Genomic DNA, 19,776 nt, shown 5'->3' with positions numbered 1-19,776 from the left:
CATGCGACCAGATTCCTCCAGTGTGTGAGTGGTGCAGGCACCGGTCCTGTCCTCACTGCGATCTTATTTAAGTCTTTCATCATGCAGAGCACATTTTCTTGCCTTCAAGATCCCTGCGGATTCAATCAGAGAACAATTTTTAAAAGCAAGTAAGGGGAAAAAAAACACCATGGTATTTTAGATTGTGGACGTGGTTTGTGTGGCTTTGTTGGAGGTGTTCCCTGGAAAAAAAGGAATCCCAAGGTATCAGAAAACCATAGGGAAACTTGTGTTTTCTCCAGTCCTCCTCCACGGTTTGACTTGCTCGAGTTTTCTCGGTGTGATGATCGCGGGACACTGGTGCCAGTGCACGGGGGCTGCTGCGCTGCTCAGGATAGCTCTTTCCAAAAAATACATGTCCATAGAAAATCTGGGCAGATTTCAAATTGATGTGACATGGATTTTCCTTTACATTTTCAAGTAGATTTTGGAAAATATCTGAAAAGTTATTTCAAAAATCAGGGAAACACTGATATTGAAGTGAAGTTTGAAGGGGGAATTCAAAAGAAGTTTGAATTCTTTTTGCATAGGAGGGCTCCAGAGTTCAGGAGGCTTCTGGACTGATTCTGAATTAGAGAGATGGAGAGCTCTCTTCCTGACCTTTTGAGATGAGCTGCCCTGAGTCAGAAAGGTCCTGAACTGGGAATATATCTCAAACACAAAAAAACTTAGCTCCTTTAGTTCTGCTATTTTAAATGGCTCTAGACTTTTTTTTTTTTTTTAATTTAGGTGTAATAGCTGTGTGTTTTTTTTCTATTTCATTACCTTTGTTATGGCTGACAAGCTGTAGCCAAGGACCGTGTATTTACTCTTGGTTACAAAGGAAAAAAGTTTCCTGGAATTAGTGGAAATTGCATCCATGTGTGAAAACTCAGCATTTGGGACCATTGTGCCCATTATCCACCAGTGAGTGTAATAGGTTTGAGCAGATTTTTTGTCTTGGACTTGTGAATGTAGCTTCCAACTGTTAGCTACTAAATAGCTCCTTCGGAAATACATTCAGAATTATGCTCTGTGTGCCTTAATGTGAAAGCTGTGTGCGTATGAGAGATTTTCCAATAAGGTTTAAACAGCCCAGGCTGATACTTTCTCAATAGTTTTTCTTGCGGTCTAAGAAGATATTTAGATATATCTGGTATATAACCTCCATACCATCTCAAATGGTCTTTCCAGGTCTGTACTTACCCAGGCTGACTTCAGGGACAAATGATGTTCAGCTGCATTAACATGGCAGATGGAGCATTATTCCAGCCTGGACGGCAGGAGAACAGAATTTACCTCCAGACTCAGCAGATGTCAATTTATATTAACGAGCAATGGCAACACACAATATATTTTATTTTCCTTGTAACCTGTCTTCATTACAAAACATCTGCATACTTTATATCCCGTTCCAGATGTTTAAAATTAATGCTGTAGCAAACAGCTCACATTTTGCCTTTCACCATTTTTTTTATCAGCATAAAAATTAGCTCTGATACAAATGAAAAACCTTGTGATGGTTTTCACTGTGTTTTGGAGAAAGTCTGTCTGTATTATGCTATCAATTTCAGTAGCCCAGTGTGCTAAAACGAGCAATAAGACAAGACTGCTTGTCACATATTTATGAGCTTATGAACCTTTTGCTGTCCCTTTTGTTATCCCTTCCCTTGGCAGTGCACTGAGACTCTGAACCCTGAATTAATGCAAAAAGGATGAAGATCTACTTTCTAGTACATACGTCCAGGGTACTTGGCAGTTTGTAAATGTCACTACTGGAAACAGGGAAAAGAAGTCGTGTGGTTGTAAGCCATTGAGTCTGTCATTGTCACAGGCTTAGGAGGAAATGCATTGAGCAGTAATGAGTAGCAGGTAAAGGACATTAAGATTAAAGGTTATTATATTTTTCTTTATCTTCACAACAATCTACAGATGAATTTCCTAAGGGTGCAAGGGGCTAAATCTTTCTTACACAATAAGCTGTAAATCCTAAAGCCAGAGACCTCGTGGCTGGCCTGAAAATAGCCTTTCATGTAAATACACAGGGCCTGAATAATGGCTGAAAATTTATTCAAAGCATAATTACAGCAACAGATCTTGAGATGTTTTGTGGTGTCTTTCATTTCTTATTCTTCAAAGCTCTTTCTATGGTGGAGTATCTCATTGAAACTATGGGAAGCAAAGCAGCTCATAGGTCATTGTTAGAGAAGAACAGTTCACCTAATTATGAAGGGCATCTAGAGAAGCAGATGGAGCTAACGTGTACATTCACATGTATGTATTTTTACACTCCTGCATATATATTCATGTACATTTATGTGTGTACATACCTGTGCATGTATGTCTACAGCTGTGCACGTACGTAGGTGTGTAAGGTCCCATCTCAATTACCCCGAAACCACAAAGCTGCCTGTGCTAAATGGCGCCCAGATGCTCAGGTGAGCTGACTCAGACCAGTTTCGAGGCTGATCTTCATCTTCGTGTACAGCTTTAGTTCTGGTCCAAATGAATTTGACTTCTCTTAAGCTAGAGGAGGAGATGCACGCCTTCCCCCGAGGCAGACTTGCACTGCATTCTTGTATAGGCCAGGAAAAGAAATATATCTTTGTTTAATTTAGTGTGACTTGATTGTTGACTCAATTGCAGGTCAGCAGCATACCCAGGAAAGTCATATAAATCTTTTTCTCTGCCGTGTGGGGGAGAAAACAGATGGACACTAGAGTATATTAATGTTCATTCTCCTTGGGAATCAATAGGAATCTATATTTTATAAATGGGTCTACTAAACACAAGAGAAAATTCATGAAGCAGAGATAGAAAGAGGGAGAGAATGAAAAGCCAGCTAATTCCTTTCAAACTACTGATTATTATCAGCATCCTTGAGACATATGTCCATTGAAGGCCCGGTACGGCAGAAGGCAGTGATTCTGCATTTATTTTTTTGCCTGGACTGATTGCATTAGTTATGCAGAAACATCAGGCCTGATCCTGTTATTTCTGGAGTACCCTCAGCTCTAAATGACATTTATCACCTCTAGGTACAAAGCTGCTGTTTCTTATTCAGCACCTATTAATAGCAAAGGGAATCTTTGCTGCCTTCAGTAGGAATGGGAGCAGGTCTGTGATGTTAATAAGCAATTAAATGCAGCCTAAATAGATGCACGGGAAAGGAGCATGAAGTAGGGAAAAAAAGAAAGGAGGACAATGAGGATTGTTTTACAGGTAACTTTGGGGTGAGATTTGGTGGGATTTAATGGGAATAGGATTAGGAAGGTGCAGGTAAATATTCAAGTTGAAGGGAAGTTCGTATGGAAGAGAGGGAAAAAATAGATGTCAGATTTCTGGGAGAAGAAGAGGAGTGATGAAAAAGAAGCAGAAGAATGAGAGGTGAAGTGGAGGGGAATGGGAAGTTTAAAGAAAGAGCAGGCAGCAAACAAAGAGGCAGAAGCCCCTGACGGTTACTGGTTTTGCTGTTGGCCACCAGCTGATGGACGAAGTGAGGAGGGGAAAAAAAAGCAGAGAGTCATTGTGTATAAAGCCATAGCTCAATTTCCATAAAGAAATAGAATTAGAGAACGATAGAAAGGAGAAATATTAGCCTATAACACCACGTGCTTAATCAAAAACCCAGCCTTGCACAATGACAGCAGACGTCAGTAATTGCCAAAACACCAACTTTATTTATGGATGTGGGGGAGAGAGGGATGTGCTCTGCACAAATTCCAATTAAGGCCAAAGCACCCAGCTCAGAGGGAGCTGCTCGTTCATTTGCAGTGGCGATAGCTCCGTAACCTTCTCAGGCGAGTCACCGGGACTATGATTATTAGGAAATAACACACCAATATTGCTTGCAGACCCTTCCTTTGCCAGGTGGCAGCAAAGGAGATGTCTCGGAGATCCAGGGGCTGACACATCCAGCGTGAGGCTGGGGACCTGAAGCTGGAGCCGGCTGATTTTTGTCAGTAACACAGCAGCAGAAGGCTCGGTCTGACCTTCCGAGCAGTTATTGGGCTGCACCAACACAAATACCACCCAGGACAAATGATTTTGTGTACAGCACCAGAGGAGCATTTGTTAGGCTGAGTCCCACGACACATTTGCACTTCTGCTGGGGATCACTGGAAGAATCTATTACCGTGTGTGTGGTAATGGATGGGTTTAATCAGGGACTGGGACTATGTGTTTCACGTTTTCTCCCAGTGTAGCCCATTAGTAATCCTCATTAATTGCAAAGGCCAGGGTGATGGCAGACATGCAAAAAAAGCACTCTCTGCGTCTGCCACCAGCCTGGAAAGTTTGCGAGGGCAATGCTATCACTCTCCGTGCATCAGTTTACTCACCTGTGTTAAACCCACTGAGAATGATGGCAAAGACCACTAGGGCAGGATTCTGGCCTGCACCCCAAAGGCACAGGGGGAGGCCAGGGCATAGCTGCTGGAGCCCGGTGGGTTTGGGAACCGTGGGCTTTGGTAGGGGGTCTCAGCCAGGGGAGCCGACTGCCTCGGAGATAGCAGGTAAATCTCCTCTTAAAGTGATCCAAGTCTTTAATCATTATCCTGAAACCACAAAGCAGCTCCAGACACACACCAGCCTCGTTGAAAGACTTGTCAGGACTGAAACGGTAATTCACAAATTCACTAAAATTCCCTGCTCCGCTGAGCAATGTGACAGCTCTGCCGACCGCAGTAACATTTCTATTCAAACTGGCTTTGGTGCCGAAGCTATAAATATCCCCGCAATATTTCCTGCTTCAGAACATAAAGACAGCTTTACAGTGCTGATAAAATAGAAATTACTTTCTCTCTGAGGTCTAGCTGGAATTTTAATGTCTGTTTTGCAATAAAGCAGCTCCTACACAATTCGATTTGAGGGAAAGAAAACAAACGGTCTAATTTAGTTACAGTAATGACTCCTCTTGTATTGTTGGCCATAGCCAAATCTGTGGTTGCAGGGTTGTTAAAGTTTGTAGTGGTGAACGCAGTGATGATTTTTATAGTAATATGAATTTTTTGTCTTTAAAATATACATCGCGCTGCTTAATTACAGGTATGGAACAACAAGGACCCAGAAAGAAAAAGGTCATTAAAGTTTACAACCTCTAATAGCGTTTCTGTAAAAATTACTTGTCACAGCTGTAAAGCTGGTGACCAACGATGACACAGATTAAAAAGGGTTCTTGAATTGGGAAGAGAAATTGCAACTACTGGACTCATCAATGTTGCCTTTAATTATTCCATAAATGTCACCCTCACTCTGGTTAGCTCCTTCAAAGGGGAAGGAAAAAAAAACAAGAGCTCATTTCCTACGGTCACCGAGTTCTGCTTTCCATTTCTAGGTTGGAAATGGCAGGGTGGGGAGGAGCACAAGAACAATTAAGGAGGGGAGCAAAAAATAAACTATTCTTCATTTGCATTGCAGGCACGTGGCACAGGCAGACAGTCTCGGAGCGCGGGTGCTGGTAAATACTTTAAATATTTCAAACACTAAGGAGAGTCGGGCTCGCTGAGCTGGCAACGTGCAGTTGGGGAAGGAGCCCCGGAGGCTCCCGAGCCCAGGGATGCTGCCGCAAAGCAGCAGGATGGGAATGCCGGTTCCCAAGGCTTCTGCGTGGGGATGGAAGGACTCGGTTCATTTGGAAAAGTCTCTGGCAGCGTTGCCAAAAATTCACCAGCATCCGTCGATGGGACCAACGGAGCAAGTCCCTCCCCTGTGGCCTCCAGCACGTCCATGTCGTGCATTGGACAAACACGGTGCTGGAGACAGAAACCATACCCAGAGTTTGTTTCTCTTTCCCTCTCTGCTGGGTTGAGTTGTTTATAGCACACTTGCAGGGCTGTACAATAAATAATAACTACTTAGAATCTTTTAAAAGATACATAAGTTTATTTCTTTTCATAAATGTAAGCTTAAGTTAATGAAAGGCTCGTTGTTTGTATTTCAATGACAAAGCAGCAGTAGAACAGCTGTGTGGGACTCCAGCGAAATGAATTGCGAGTGTTATACTCCCTATTTCTTTTTAAGAATTAGAATCTATAGTGCGGCAATGAATACTGATTTATAGATTATTTCTTTTAATACCCATGCATATTTTTTATTTCAAAAGGGAATGTGTGATGATGGCTTCCAGTGTTTTAGAATAATATTTTATCGGACAATCTCTATGGAATTCTGTTTCACATACTGAAAATTGTGGTATCATGTAGCAGGGAAAATTAATAAGATTTTAGGAAAACATGTTTAGTGGGGTTCTGTTACTGAAGACTTTACCAAAACCCAACATGTAATTGAGGAAAGAACAACATAAATCATGTACAGCTCCTTACAGAAGGGATTTTAGGCGTAAGGGGACTTGCTGATTGCTATGTCGTGTAGACATAACGTAGGTTTGTGCTCTGGAATGTTTTAAGCAATCAGAGCTAATATTAAACTCAGAAAACAGCAGCATTTTTCTGTTGAGGCAATACCATGAAAAATATGGCATGGGTGTTATTTTACAGGGAAAAAGCTTTTGTTCTAGAGGATAAATGAGATTATTAGATTCCTTTGGAGTAGTGACCCTACTTCGACTCTCAACCTCAAACAAGTTTTAGAACTGAAACCAACAGCTTTCAGCCCTTGGGCTGCTTCCTGGGGACCCATGAAAGTTAACTAAAAGCAACCAGATGACGGTAAGCAGATTTAAATCGTAGGCAGCTGAACCCCCACTGCAAAAAGTTTTAAAATCTGCAAATCAAAAAGGTTGTCAGTAAGGATAATGACACCTAAGAGGCTGATGGAGAGCAGAGATCCGACACTGAAAGCCAATGTTCCTTTTCAAGGTCACCCCAAATAATGTTAGAATCTGACCCTAACTGGCTAAACCCAAGCATGCCTGAATGTTATAGCTGGCCTTAAAAAGGCAGGAAAATACAGCACACGTCTTCAAAGTTTGTCTTGGCCATGGCACGGCAAACAGCTGTATTGCTCGTAAGCAAGTGAGTTAAAGGCATCGTAGCGTACCCACGGAGGAGGACACAATCCTGGTGTTTCTTCCAGTTCTCCTTAATATGGATGTTAAAGGCTATCCAGCCAAAATTGCATTTAGATTACATTACATTATACAGTAAGTGGCAAATCATCACTGCTTCCTTTGACATTCAGTGTAATAACATTAACCATGATGAATTTCCTTTTACTATTCATGTGGCCACCATACATTATTTCAGCTGAATTCCATTGTAATGTAGCATTAATTAATGTCTGCTGCTTATCGAGTGTTTCCCATTTCTACCTTCAGTCCCTCCGCTTAATTCTGGAAGGACTGCACAGAGAAATGCTGCAAAGGACGTTCCCAGTGCCGGGCGATCTTCAGAGGCCACGAGAAATCAGACTGCACTTCTGATGCCAGTTGCTCTCTGTCTCCTCTCATATAAACACTGCTTCTTCCAAAGGAAGCAATAAACTAATACTTGTTGTAAACTAAGCAGGAGCTGAGGCCATTTTCAAGAGCAGTCATGAAGAGGAGTACGAGTGACAGAGCTTTCTTAGTAAGTCCCTCTCCGTGACCTCCCGAGCTCAGCTCCCCCTCCATGCCCCACTCTGAGCTGCCGGGGAGCAGCGTGCGGCCGAAAAGCTGTGGAAGCCAAAGCTTTGGCTGCAGCAAAACTGTGCAGGGGCCAGAAGAGCTCACACGAGACTCTAAAATGAACGGGAAGCTCTCCCTGCCTCGTGGATTTGCAGGCAATTACCAGAGCACACTGATGAATTTCCTCCCTGCAGTTTAATGCCAGGCAAACCAAAGCCCTGTTGATCAGGGTTCTCTTTTCCACCTGTAATATCTGCAAGAAGCCCTGTCCTCCCTGTAATATGTTGGTTTTAGCTTAATTTACTGTATTTAATTAGTTTTTGGTCCTCTGACCCTTCCTACCACAAGGTGTCATCCTTCCGACAGGTAGGGACAAGGACCTTGTCACAGTGTCTGGCTCCTGCTCTGGGAATCCCGAGCCCGACTTCATATTTCTGTCATCTCGCCCAGCCTTGAAGGACCTCTACAGTCATTCTAGAGCGATTTATGGCAGCAGCTGGTCTCCAGAAAAGAAAACCATTTTATCCCAGCAGCTGATTTCCTGCAAGGCTTGAGAGCTCATGACACAACGCGAGAGGATTCTCTGTCCAGAGAAACAATGGGTTCTTTACAGCAACCAGTGTAAGAGCTAAGCCATGCAAATGGCTCTAATAAGCATAATTTAAACCCATGGTTTTCTTTTTATAGCACTTTCATATTCAGTATTTTATATTCCAATTTTCCACCTTTTAGTCTTGCTTCTTTCTCTTTTGCTGCAAAACCCTATCTCAAATGGGAGGGCAATTACTAGGCAAGCATGTAGTTCTTTAATTGAAACACTTATAGGTGTACACTTAAAAACTATAAAGACTTTTTATGGAATAGCAATGCCTTAATAGGCTCTTGTGTATGTACATTGTAATCTAATTCTGTGTTCTTTCAGCATTGCTGGGGGAAGCTGTTAATTTATGGCTACAATGAACAATAAAGCAATAACAATAATCTAAAGGTGCAATATCCATTGTTTAGGGGGCATTTACGGTTATGTATTAAAACTATAAATACATCAAGATGCTGCAGCACTGATCTATACAAAATGAAAGATAAGATCTCTCCACTTCGAAATGTGCTTTTTTCAGCAGAAAAGCAGCCACATGCTTATGGTTAACATCAAATCCCAAAGCTCAGCATGAATGGTCAGCAGAGGCTACTGCTGAGGTCTGATGGGAACTTAACTGATATTCCACACCCCCTCTCCCCCCGGTAATTTAATTTGTTACCATGTGTGCAAAGGAGAAAAGCAAGAAGTAATCTTATTTTGGTAATTAGCCTAATTCATATGTGTCGGTAGCTACCTAAGTCTGGTCTTCGCCGTTGTTTGTATGAAAAGCCCTGTTGCTGTTGTAATTGAGCCCAATGCATCCCTTGCCCTGCGGACTGCAGGTGATTGCAGCCAAGTGTCTCTCACACTGGAGGAATGAGAATTTTTCCTGCAGGGATTTACCTGCACAGCTGGAACCCTCCTTTTTCTTTTATTCTGTTGAACGGGGACTGGAACAGCCAGACGAGGTGCGTGCAGTGGGGTGCTGCAGGCTGAGCACAGCCCCCATGGGGCCACGCTTCCCTGCCCAGCAGTGGGAGAAGGCTCCAAGCACCTGATGTGCAGTACCCTCGGGCCCCGTCCTGCTTTGCTCCAGGAGCTGGGGGCCAGAAGCCTTTCCTAGGACACTGGCTGCTGGGCTGAGCAAAACACATCTCCTTAAACAAGCTGGAATAAGGCAGGGTGACAGGAAGGGCTAATTACCTTGTCTGAGCCAGGTCTTTGGGCAGACACAGTGACATTTCAGAAATCCAAGGGGCTTTGTTGTGTGATGACTGGGAGAAGAATGGAGGGCAGAGCCCCTGACCTTGCAGACCGCCAGCAGTTCCTCAGCAGAGGCTGGCAGGGTGCGATCCTCTGCCAGACCGAGCGCCCTTCCTCTCGCCTGGCCGCGTGCGTCCCCATGGCTGGGAGCTGCTGCTCCTGTCCCCTCCATGGGCAAGTCTCCAGCACAGCGGGTGGCCCGGCTGGAAAAAGCACTTAGACGTGCTGATGCTTATCTAGCTGCTCTGCAGGGATGGATGGAGGAGCCACCGGGCTGGCTAGCTCATGAAATTAGGCTACAAGGTGTTCTGGCTTCAGAGTAGAAAGGGAAGGAGAGAGGAAAGAGATGAACAGAGAAAAATGCCGGAGAAAGTGGCCATTATATGTCATTCATTATGTGGCGAACATAGGTTTAATCTTTTTCAGCCCATTGAAGAGCCTGCTAACATTTCTCACAGTTAATTACTCCGTTTCTTTTGGAAAGATCAGCCTCGACTCATTCAGCAATTGAGCGGATCAATATTCTTAAATGTATGTGGGGTTTTCTTTTCCAAAAAGTGTATAGAGGCTTGCTCTATTTGGTTCTACCATCTTTAAAATGTTAAAATTTAAAAAATTTAAAAAAATCTTTAAAATGTTAAAATGCAAGAAGGATACAGATACCTGAACTCCTCTCCTAGAGACTGAGATTTAACGGGCTCGAAGTTTCTGTTTTCATCCTTGTAAAAATGAGGCATGTAACACATGCTTGTTTCAAGTAAAGGCTGCGTAAGAACAGATTGATTTAATATTCAAACAGTGCTTTGAGACCTTCCAGAACAAAACTGTTTAAGAGCAAAACTGTACCGTCATCATTTTTTCCCTCCCCTGGTGCCTGGCACCAGCCTCTCTGGTGAGGCTGTGAGTTGTCCCAGGAACCGAGCACTCGGGTTGAATTGATAAGCTGCGGCACAAAAAGGTCCAAAGGAATTAAGCCACTTTAATAAACACACAGAAAACCTGCATGTTTTCTGGTAACTTTGTAGTTATTCTGGTGTTTTCCTCTTTCACAAGCCTCAATGCTTGTATCCATGACTGGTTTCAATCCTTCCTTGGAAAGGCCAGTGACAGAAAGGCCCTTATGCCTCCCTCCCAGACCATGCCGATCCGTTCCCATAATTTTATCAGCAACCAGCTGCTTGAAACAAGCCTTGCCAACTCAGCAACTCCGTCTACTCTTCCCTTGAGGAAACCATTCACCTTATCACCAAAGAGAGACGGGGAAAAAAAATTCCATCTGTTACAGCTCAGAGCTAGAAGCTTCATAATTGCATGGGTACACAGGCTGCATATCAATTTTTTTTTGTTTTAGGAAGCACTTGGGGAGCATTCATTCTCCTTTTATTGTTGTTCTCTCCCTTGCAAGTGACCGTATTTCATCTCCTCTGGGATACAAGGCAAGGATTTTGGAGCAAATTTGTGGCTTAATGATGCCGGGGAGGTGTTTAGAACCACAAATGCACCCTGGAAAATCTGTGTGCTCTCCCGCTGCACAAGCTGCTGGACCCAGCGCAGCGTCCTGCAGACGGCCCCGTTCGCCTGGCTCGGCTGTCGTATGCAGCCTCCACCAGCACAGCACTGAACAAGTGTACCTAGAAATTAACTTCAGTGGGACAACAGGAAGGTACAGTGTTATCCCAGAACTCATGTCTTTTCCAGCTTAGGATCCACTGAAAAATGGATGCAAAAAATAAGTATTTTATTGGAATCTTTTTTAATACTGGCCAAGTTTGTTTGAAATGTTGCTTTACAGAAGGAGCTTGAAAGAGAATATTATGATCTGACTTTCGTACGAAGTCTCTTTGGATAGCAGCATCTTTCTCGGGCTGTCCTGAGTTTGTGGCACTTTTGGGGGTGCAGCCTGACCCCCCTGGGGCCCTTCACTCACTGCCACCATGCGGGGGCTGCTGGGCAGGGGGTGGCAGCTCTGGCTCTGGTTCTGCTGAGCTCTCCTGTAAGGGCAGAGAGCTCCCCTACAGGGAATTCCTTCACAAAAAAACCTTTTTGAGTACTGTCTGAACCCTGTTTTGCAGTGGGATGTGTGTGGGGGTGTGCTTTGTGCTTGTATTTTTGTGCAGGTTCAACGAATAGATGCAGTTCCTAAGGGTAACTGCACAGGTTCACGGAATTATCCGCCTGGTTTCAAAACGCGATGGTCTCAGGTGATTAGGCCAAGACACCCATTAGGCTGCGCTACAGATGTATTCCTAAGGTGCCTTGAGGGTCTCCACCCTGTCTTTGAAACCTGGAGGACGGCCGGTCCCCTGGGACGGGCGCTTGCTTTGTCTGAAGGCACAAGTCATGTTGCAGGGTTTGAAAAACGTGCCTCGCGGTGACAGACTTCTGGAGATCAATCTGATTAGCTTATCAAAGGGAAGATTAGAAAGCAACCTGATCATGCTGTTTAAATATGTTCACAGAGAGAAAGAACGAGGTACAAAGTATTTTTTAATCTAGCAGAGAAATGTATGACAGGAGCCCGGTGTCTGGAAGCAGAAGCCAAACCAACCAAGAAAGGCAGATTAAAGAAAAAAAAAAAAAAAGTTCAAATGCTTAATCAAGAAAAAATGCAGGAGCTTTGTGTGAATCTTTGGGCATCACCGTTAGAATAACTCCTCCTAAACACAATTTACAAAGAGGTAGTTTTGCAAGAGTCCTTGCGAAAAGGGTTTGGGCCAAATGTCTGTGTCCTCCCTCTGCTGCTGGCTTTCATTTCTTCTGTTTTGTTCAGCCCTCAAATTGAATAGCGAGTGGTTCAGCTTTATTTGTTTTTACTGCTGCCAAAAGGGAAAAAAAGTCACAGAGCAAACAGTGGGATGTTTGCAACCTCCTTGCATTAGGCAGATTGAATAAACTGGCTCACAGTTGATTGTTTTTCTTCAGATCAGTCGGTGCCACTGCCTTTTTATTTATTTGATTTTATGTATGTATTTCTGGGGCTTTTGTTTCGTCTGGGATGTTTTGCAATCATGACTTCTGGTGAGGGAGATAGGATGACAAACAGCACTTCGATTCCTAAACATCAGAGGAGAGTTTACAGAATACTGATTGTTGGGATCACGAAAAAGCAGGATGAGTGAGCGTTGTTTGGTCGGGGAACACACAGCCATTAATTATAAATAACGCCGAGCCTAATTCTCTCGTCTCCTTGTGCCACGTTAAATCACCACATCAAACACATCAGGGGCATGAAGCCGGCGTGGGTGCTCGGGGCTGGGGCTGCCCCTGCCCTGCCCGGGGGGACGAGGAGCCCTGGGTCCTGCAGCCGGCGGCTGCGGTCGCCAGCTGAGGAGCTGCTCGATATCCAACAAGCGTCTCCGCACAGTTCAGCACTTTCTAAGACTCCATCTTGTGCCCACTGACAGCAAAAGCAAGTTTTCTGTTAACTTTAGTGCTGCGGGATCCTCCGTGCCCCAGCCAGACATCCAGGCTCAGATGGTTTTACCTCCGTCAGGTCTGGAAATTGCTGAAGGATGCAGAAGGAGCACAACAAAGGGCCTGCAGCTTGCAGCGGGCTGCCTCTCTGAATAAGTCTGGCACAGCCGTGGTGTCGCTAATACTTACATCTTTTTGCTTTTTATTTTTTTCCCCCTTCTTTCAGCGTTATTAGCTCTTTGGGTACATGGCAAAGCAAGCAGGGCGGGCAGAGCACACGCGGTTACTGCGCGGTGTCAGGCCGGTGTCATCTCCATGAATGGTGCTTCCAAACCCTGCTTTCCTCCCCAATTTTCTTAGACCGTGAAACATCTTGGAGTCGTGTGGCATAGCGGATCAGAAGGACTATTAAAAATTGAGGGTTTTCTTGTCATGCTTCACAAATGCAAGCAGGTTGTGGTTATTTCCTTTATGCGAGGGCACACTAATTGCAAGAACGCTCATTAATTATGTATGATGAGCACAGTTTGGTTGCCAAAAAAAATATTTTTGGATATTGTTAACCAGAATTTTACTTTAACTTACTGTCACCGTTATTTTGCACATTGTGGTGCTTTAATGAACATATGGCACTACATTAGCTAATGCAAAACCCTCTCTTCTTAAACTAGAGAAGTTATTTTTCCGCTAGGTACAGTGGATATTATTTACATTGCGTGTGACACTGCTAAATATTTAAATGTATGGAAGTGAACGGTGGAGCCTGCTCCTCCTTTGCATTCTTATGCAAGTTACTTGTGTCTGTCTATGAATATAAAATGCTGCCATGGACTTGTCTGAAAGGGCAACCATTTCTGAACCTGCTGCTAGAGTCTGGCCTTGAATCCAATCAATCTGAAACCTGTAATGTGTACTTAGCTAATTTCCAGCTCTCGGCAAGTAGAAAATCTGTTGACCTCCGAAATGACTTTAAACATCACACATACGAGCACCTTCAAAGGATTTGACTGGTTTTTTGTTCCATAACACATTGTTTTAAAGCTGATCTCATAATTGTATTGATTTCTTATTTTTTATTTTTTCAGTTCCCTGCATCAAAGCACTTCTTTAATCAAAAGTAAATTATGTAAAGGCCGTTAGGGTCAGCCCAGCTGGCAAAACAAAAACTGCAATACATCATTTATTTGTAAATGTCAGTGAAATCTGCAGATCGATACCTTTCTCCATGTAGATGATATTTATTATTTGATACGAAGCCGCCACATCCCAGCCGCGATGTCCGGCACGTCCTGCCCACGCTGCCGCAGCTCCCGAGCCCTGCAAGCGATGCCTGGCTCTTTGTGGGAGGCAGGAATGGGGCTGAGCACTCAGCTCTGCTTTCCATTTTCGGGTGCTGCTTTTCGTACATGTGCACATCGAAGCCTAGCTGAGGGTCCCAGGCAGCTGCTGCTGCTCCCCATCCCACCTCACCTCACCCCAAACCCACGGCTCGCACTGGGGGTGCTGCTGAAGCCGGGAGCTTCGGACCTGGGCTGCCACAGGGTGAGGAGGTGTTAGGCTTTGTAAACTCCACCTAGTGGCAAAACACGCGGGATCTGGTGGTGGTGGGGAACCTGGCAGGCCTGGATCAGAGCTGATCACCCCCCGGGGACTGGTTAAGCTGTTTTTATGTCAGCTGGAAGCTTGACTTTCTGCGTCCTGCATGTGAACTGCTCCCGAGAGCATCCCAATGGTGAGGCAGACAACAGCCTCTGTCCGAAGGGTTAAACCCATCGTGTGCGGTGCTGCTAACGGCAGCGGCCGTGCCATAAAAGCAGTGGTGCTCCAGCTGCCTTTGGGGGAACACTCTCTGACGGGAGAGCAGGGCTCTCCGTCGGTGCCGGCCGTATCTGCCCATCTCCGAGAGACGTCCATCGGCCGCGCGGGGCACTGCGCTATCCGAGCGCTGTAGAGGAAATGAAGGAGGATATAACGGCCCGATAGGATCTGAGCACCCGTTTCGCTCTTAAATATTCAAAAGAAATGTTATGAGGAATGGGATTAAAATTTAGAGATTTCGCGGATGCTCCGTGGAGGTGTTTATAGAAAATAACAATGCTCCATTCTTCTTCGCTGAGGTGATTGCCAGAGATCCGGTTTTACAGTAGGGCCGCGCAGGAATTCACGGCCCTGCTTCTGTATGTCGGTCTGCTCCTCGTGAGCTGCTTTGCATTTCTGCCTGTAAATAACAGGCATCTGAACCAGGTTACTATGGCCAGGAGGCAGGAAAATGGGCTGTGCCCAGGAAAACTTCTGGGTTCCTTCTGAAAAAGTTCTTGTGAGCGTTTTGTTTTAGCTGACCGTGGGGTTAAACCAGGACACCTCCACTGCAGCCTGCCCGCCCTCTGAATAGGCAGTTCAGTGAAAGGCGATGAGAAATCATTACTTTCAGAATGACTTCTGTAATTGCTTTTGTTTGGTGTTTGCACTGGATCCGGGCAGATACCCAGGCTGCAAGGCCTCCACCCGGGCCCGAGCAGAGAGGGATCCCGCTGCTGCATCAGGAGCGTTTCCCGTCCGCTGCCGGGCTGTGCTCCCCTGCTCAGTGCCACAGAAGAAGGGGTTTTGCTGCAGCCCAGAGGGAGGGAATCATTTCAAACGTCCCCGCTGCCTCGCTGAGAAAGGAGGATACTGAGTGGGAAGTTACCCGCTTTAAAAGCGTGACCTCAAAGCACAAAGTGTCATCAAGAAAAGGCAGGTAGGGAAGTTACCGTGGTAAGACCACAGGTTAATGCTGCCCGCTTCAGTAATTCAACAGGAGCTGCCAGTTAGCCCGGTACGTGACAAAAGAAGAAAGGAGGAGTATTCTCTGGGGGATGAAATAATGAGAGGCAGCAGAGCGGCTGGCAGGCAGGGAGGGCCGCCTGTGTGTCACCAGAGGGATGGGACGGCGCAGCCACAGGCGTGGAGGCGTGTGCCCCGAGCGAGGCTCCTCGTGAATGTTTAAGTGAGGAGCACAAAAGGCGGGCCCCAGCACCACAGCCAGGTCTCGGGAAGGGGTAGGGACGGGGTATTTGCTCCTTCAATGTCTGCATGTTCAGTAATTACGGGTGTCGGATAATGAAGGCAGATGCAGAGCGGCTGGTCTAATTAAAATAAGAGAATGGTGCGAAGCGGGAGAAGGTGGCCGCAGAGGAGAGTGTTGTTGGAACTGGGGGGAGGCTGCTGGTATAGAGCTGGTCTGGCTGTCCCACCACGGCCACATCACCTCCACAGCACTGTTACAGCTTCCCAGTGGCTCTGTGCAGAGTTTGTCCTTCTTGCAAAGGGATCTTGGTGTGGGCAGGCAGAGGTGAATCATGCAAAGGTGCACAGCCCTAAAACAGCTGTGGTATCTGAAGGCCAGTGGCAGGGATTGCTGGATCCCCAATCCAGAAACAGTGGAGCCGTGGTGGACTCGGTTAAATAGTGAACATTGACAACATTAATTGTCAGAATGTGTGGAAATTGTGCACAGACATTTTGGGGAAAGAGAGAGCAACTTTGAATTATATTTAGGAAACAGTGTTTTTTTTTTTTCATTATTATTTTTAATCTTTGCAACTGCTGCAGATTTAAATCAGTGTGATGGCCACGAACCTTAGCTGTAAATCCTGAGGTTCTGATGTAAGAAAGTCCTGGGGGTTAACAAAAACAATTTCCAGAAGTCTTTTGCCGATCTTCTTGAAATATAAAAAGAAAAAAGAAAGAGGGTTAAAAGCCTAAAACTATGAGCCCACTCAGGATAAAGCATCAAAATCTTCTATGAAGTTATCATTTAAAAAAAAAAAAAAAAGAAGAAGAAGAAAAGATTTGAGAACAGCTTGGCCTGGAACAATATTTCAGGCATGGCTAGCTGTTAAAAATAAGCTAATTCAGAAGAGGCACATTTAAATAAATATAATGCATAGACATAATGGCACAGATAATAGTTTTGAATGGGGAATTCTAATGACTTTGAGGGCATTTTACAGGGCAATTAATACACATGAAAATGCTGCTCTATTCAGCTGACGGAAAGAAAGGAAAATAAAATAAAATAAAGCAGGCAGAAAGAAAAAGGGAGATGGTTGTGACTGGCAAAAATAGGGTTTGATTTTCTTTTCAATAGGATCACTGCTTACAAACATAATAAAAGGAAAAATAAGCATGTCAGGTTCTATAATGTGGCTTGTAAAATCCAGAATGATTAGTTTCTAAAGAGGGGCAATTAGGCTCCTTTTGCATATGCATGTGACTTCTGTGGAGGGGCTTTCTCTGCTCCCTCCTCCTCCTCCTCTTCATCAACAACCTAAAAATAAACCTCCCGTCAGCCGCGTCCCGCTCCGTTCCCAGTGGGTGCGGGTCCTTACGCCACCAGCAGGGTTGGAGCCCCCACAAGCATCTGTTTTTGGACAGTAACATGAATTTTGGTGCCACTCTCGAGCGCTGTGTGCAGCTTCATCCCAGGCCTGCCCGTCCGCCCTTCCTGCCCTGGCCTTGGGAAGGGACAGCTCCTGAGCTTCAGCCGTGTTTCTTAAACGTATAAATAAATATTACATATGCCAACAGATGGTTCATTAGCCAGTTGTTATGGCAATCAGCATTTCAGCCAATTAAAATCCTTTATCTGAGCTTTAAAAATGTCAGTGATAGGAAGGTTTAGATGCCCAAAGAACAAACAGATTCACTGTAGCGTGGCGCTAAAACAAAAGGCATTTGTCCAGGTTTATAAGGAAATGATGACAAAAAACAGAGTAAGATTTTTAAGTCCTCTTTGCTGAAGAAGTGCAAAGTTGCTCACCCCAATCTGTTAATAATGGGAGAGGTTATTGGGTGTCTTGCATCTCATCACACAAATCCCCCAAACCTTGGGCAGCTGGAAGGGACGGCCGGTGGCCAGGGCTGCCCTCGGTGTGCTTCCAGCAGGGGAAGGGACAGTTTTTGGGGAAGGCTCCAAGCTCAGCACCCACAGGCAGGATTAGGCTTTTGCTCCATGAGCACTGGAAATCTTGAGCTTATTTTTAAGCCTGACCAGAATTGCATATTCTGGAATACTTCCAAAATTCAGCCTTCCACGGCCTACTCATGCCTGGAAGGAAGCTCGGCCGGCTGCAGAAACATCACGGAGTGCAAGTGCAGGCCTCACAGATGGGTAACAACGAGTGCCAGAGGTGCTGAGGATCGAAAGGAACTCAACATGGTGATATAGGTACACCATGGTGTGTAGTAACGGAGCAGGATATGGGGACAATGGCTGAGGGAGGTGTGGAAGAAGTGTTACACCTCATGTTGCAACTGGTGGCCTGCTTCTGGGTTACATCTGCTCTGAGCAGTGAATAATGAATAACACTGCTTAGGTCTTAACCAATTTCTCTTCTCCCATACTGCTGTACACTGTTCCTGGTGGCACATTGGCTCTGGCATGGGACAAAGTGAGTGTTGGAGTGGGAACACCCGGGGTTGCCAACAGTGAGGCAGCGGGGAGCAGGCCTGTCCCATGCAGGGGCCTCCCCTCCCTACAGCTTGCAGGCAGCGTGGGGTGATGACAGTACACGTTTTCAGTGGATAAACCTCATGTTCACAGAGCACTGGGCAGGGCTTTTGTCCCTCTCTGTGCCATTTTAAGGGGAAGTCTGCTTTTGAAGCCAGCAAAGAGCAGGAGTCTGTATTTGATGAGTCACAGGCTTGACAGGGTTGATTTGCCTTTTCTAATCTGCGCTGCCTTTTGTGACCATTTAGAGAAGCAAAAAATAGCTCCCACGGACAATCAGAACAGATTATTTTAATGAGAGATCAAAAAAATGAGAAACAAATGGCTCAAATTGAGCCTTTAAACATTTCTACATACGTCTGCAAGGAGCCGTGCAATGCTTGAATCAGCAGGTCTGCAGCAAGAGACGTCTGCTGTCAGGAGTTTGGTTTTCAGCCCTCTTTTTTTTCCCCAGTAGCTAAACTGAACATCCCAAGTGAAAGCTGCGTGCTCTCAGCAGCTCCATTTTCTGCTTGTAATTGTCATTTATCTGCTGGAGTCGGCAATGCCCAGCTTACATCTGCTCCTGATTCACTCGCTGTAAACATGGAGAGGGAAACAGTCATTTTGCTCATATGTGCTTGGGCAGGCAATAGGTAGAATGCATCTGATAATCTTCCAAGGCTCCTTCCCTTCTCTCTAGATTGCGTCCACCTTTCTGATGGGCACTGTTTGCTTATTAATTAGTTCTGCTTTTTTTTTTTTTTTTTTCTCCCCATGCTGGAAATACTTTGTAATGCTTGCAGTTGCTGGAACTGGCTTCCTACACCACTTGTTCTTTGAACATAGCCTCATATTAAAGATTGCCTCTATTTTCTATCTCCATGATTACAAAAGTACAATTTGGATTCACATTAGCAGTTTTCTCCCTGATGTTTAAGCTAGTTTCATGGGTAGGGGTGCACGGTTCATTCTAAACGTTCAGTTTGGAAACAGAAGAATCATTCTGGCATAACACTTTGTCTTTGCTGCATTATCCAGACAACTCCCTGACACCTATAAATATATTTTCCCTTGCTTTTATTTCAAACATCACTCACAGTTTGTGATGGCAGTTCCAAAAGCTTTAGAGCTTCTTCTAGATCGGCATGAAAATATCACGGGTGCTTGTTTAAACATCAGAAAGGTATTAGCTCAATTTTGCACTTCAGTGCTACCAAGAGTGTTTAGGCCCATTGGGCATGAATTTAATTTTCTTACAGGCTGCAGAGAGAAGAAAAGTCAGCCTCCCTATCTTAGCATTAGCTTCTTCTCATCACCTTCCTGAGGCTCCAGGCTCCAAGAGGTATGGGGCACACAGCCGCCCCCAGATCCCTTCCCCAGAGCTTTCTGTGCCCTTGCTCACCTGCCCTGCCCTGCTCCCCATAGCAGGAGCCCCCAGGACAGGCTTTAGCAGGAGGGACGCCC

At 45.1% G+C, this 19,776-nt stretch overlaps 1 protein-coding gene across 5 annotated transcripts in view; it reads left to right on the top strand.

Annotated features, from left to right (window-relative positions):
* LOC311423740 (uncharacterized protein) overlaps nucleotides 1-19,776 on the top strand; it is a 239,522-nt gene that overhangs the window by 151,521 nt on the left and 68,225 nt on the right. Inside the window, exons 3-4 of one of the 5 annotated variants that reach the window (XR_014685843.1) lie at nucleotides 5,437-5,476; nucleotides 7,295-9,117. The exons of 3 other annotated variants lie outside the window; for them this stretch is intronic. The gene's annotated coding sequence lies outside the window, so the exon portion shown is untranslated. Of the gene's footprint in view, nucleotides 1-5,436; nucleotides 5,477-7,294; nucleotides 9,118-19,776 lie in introns of those variants that run through there. One more of the 5 variants, XR_014685842.1, reaches the window with a different exon arrangement.

The sequence above is a fragment of the Aythya ferina genome (genome assembly GCF_964211825.1).
Source record: "Aythya ferina genome assembly, chromosome: 25".
Taxonomy (NCBI): domain Eukaryota; kingdom Metazoa; phylum Chordata; class Aves; order Anseriformes; family Anatidae; genus Aythya; species Aythya ferina.
This window is presented reverse-complemented; position numbering and strand designations above follow the sequence as displayed.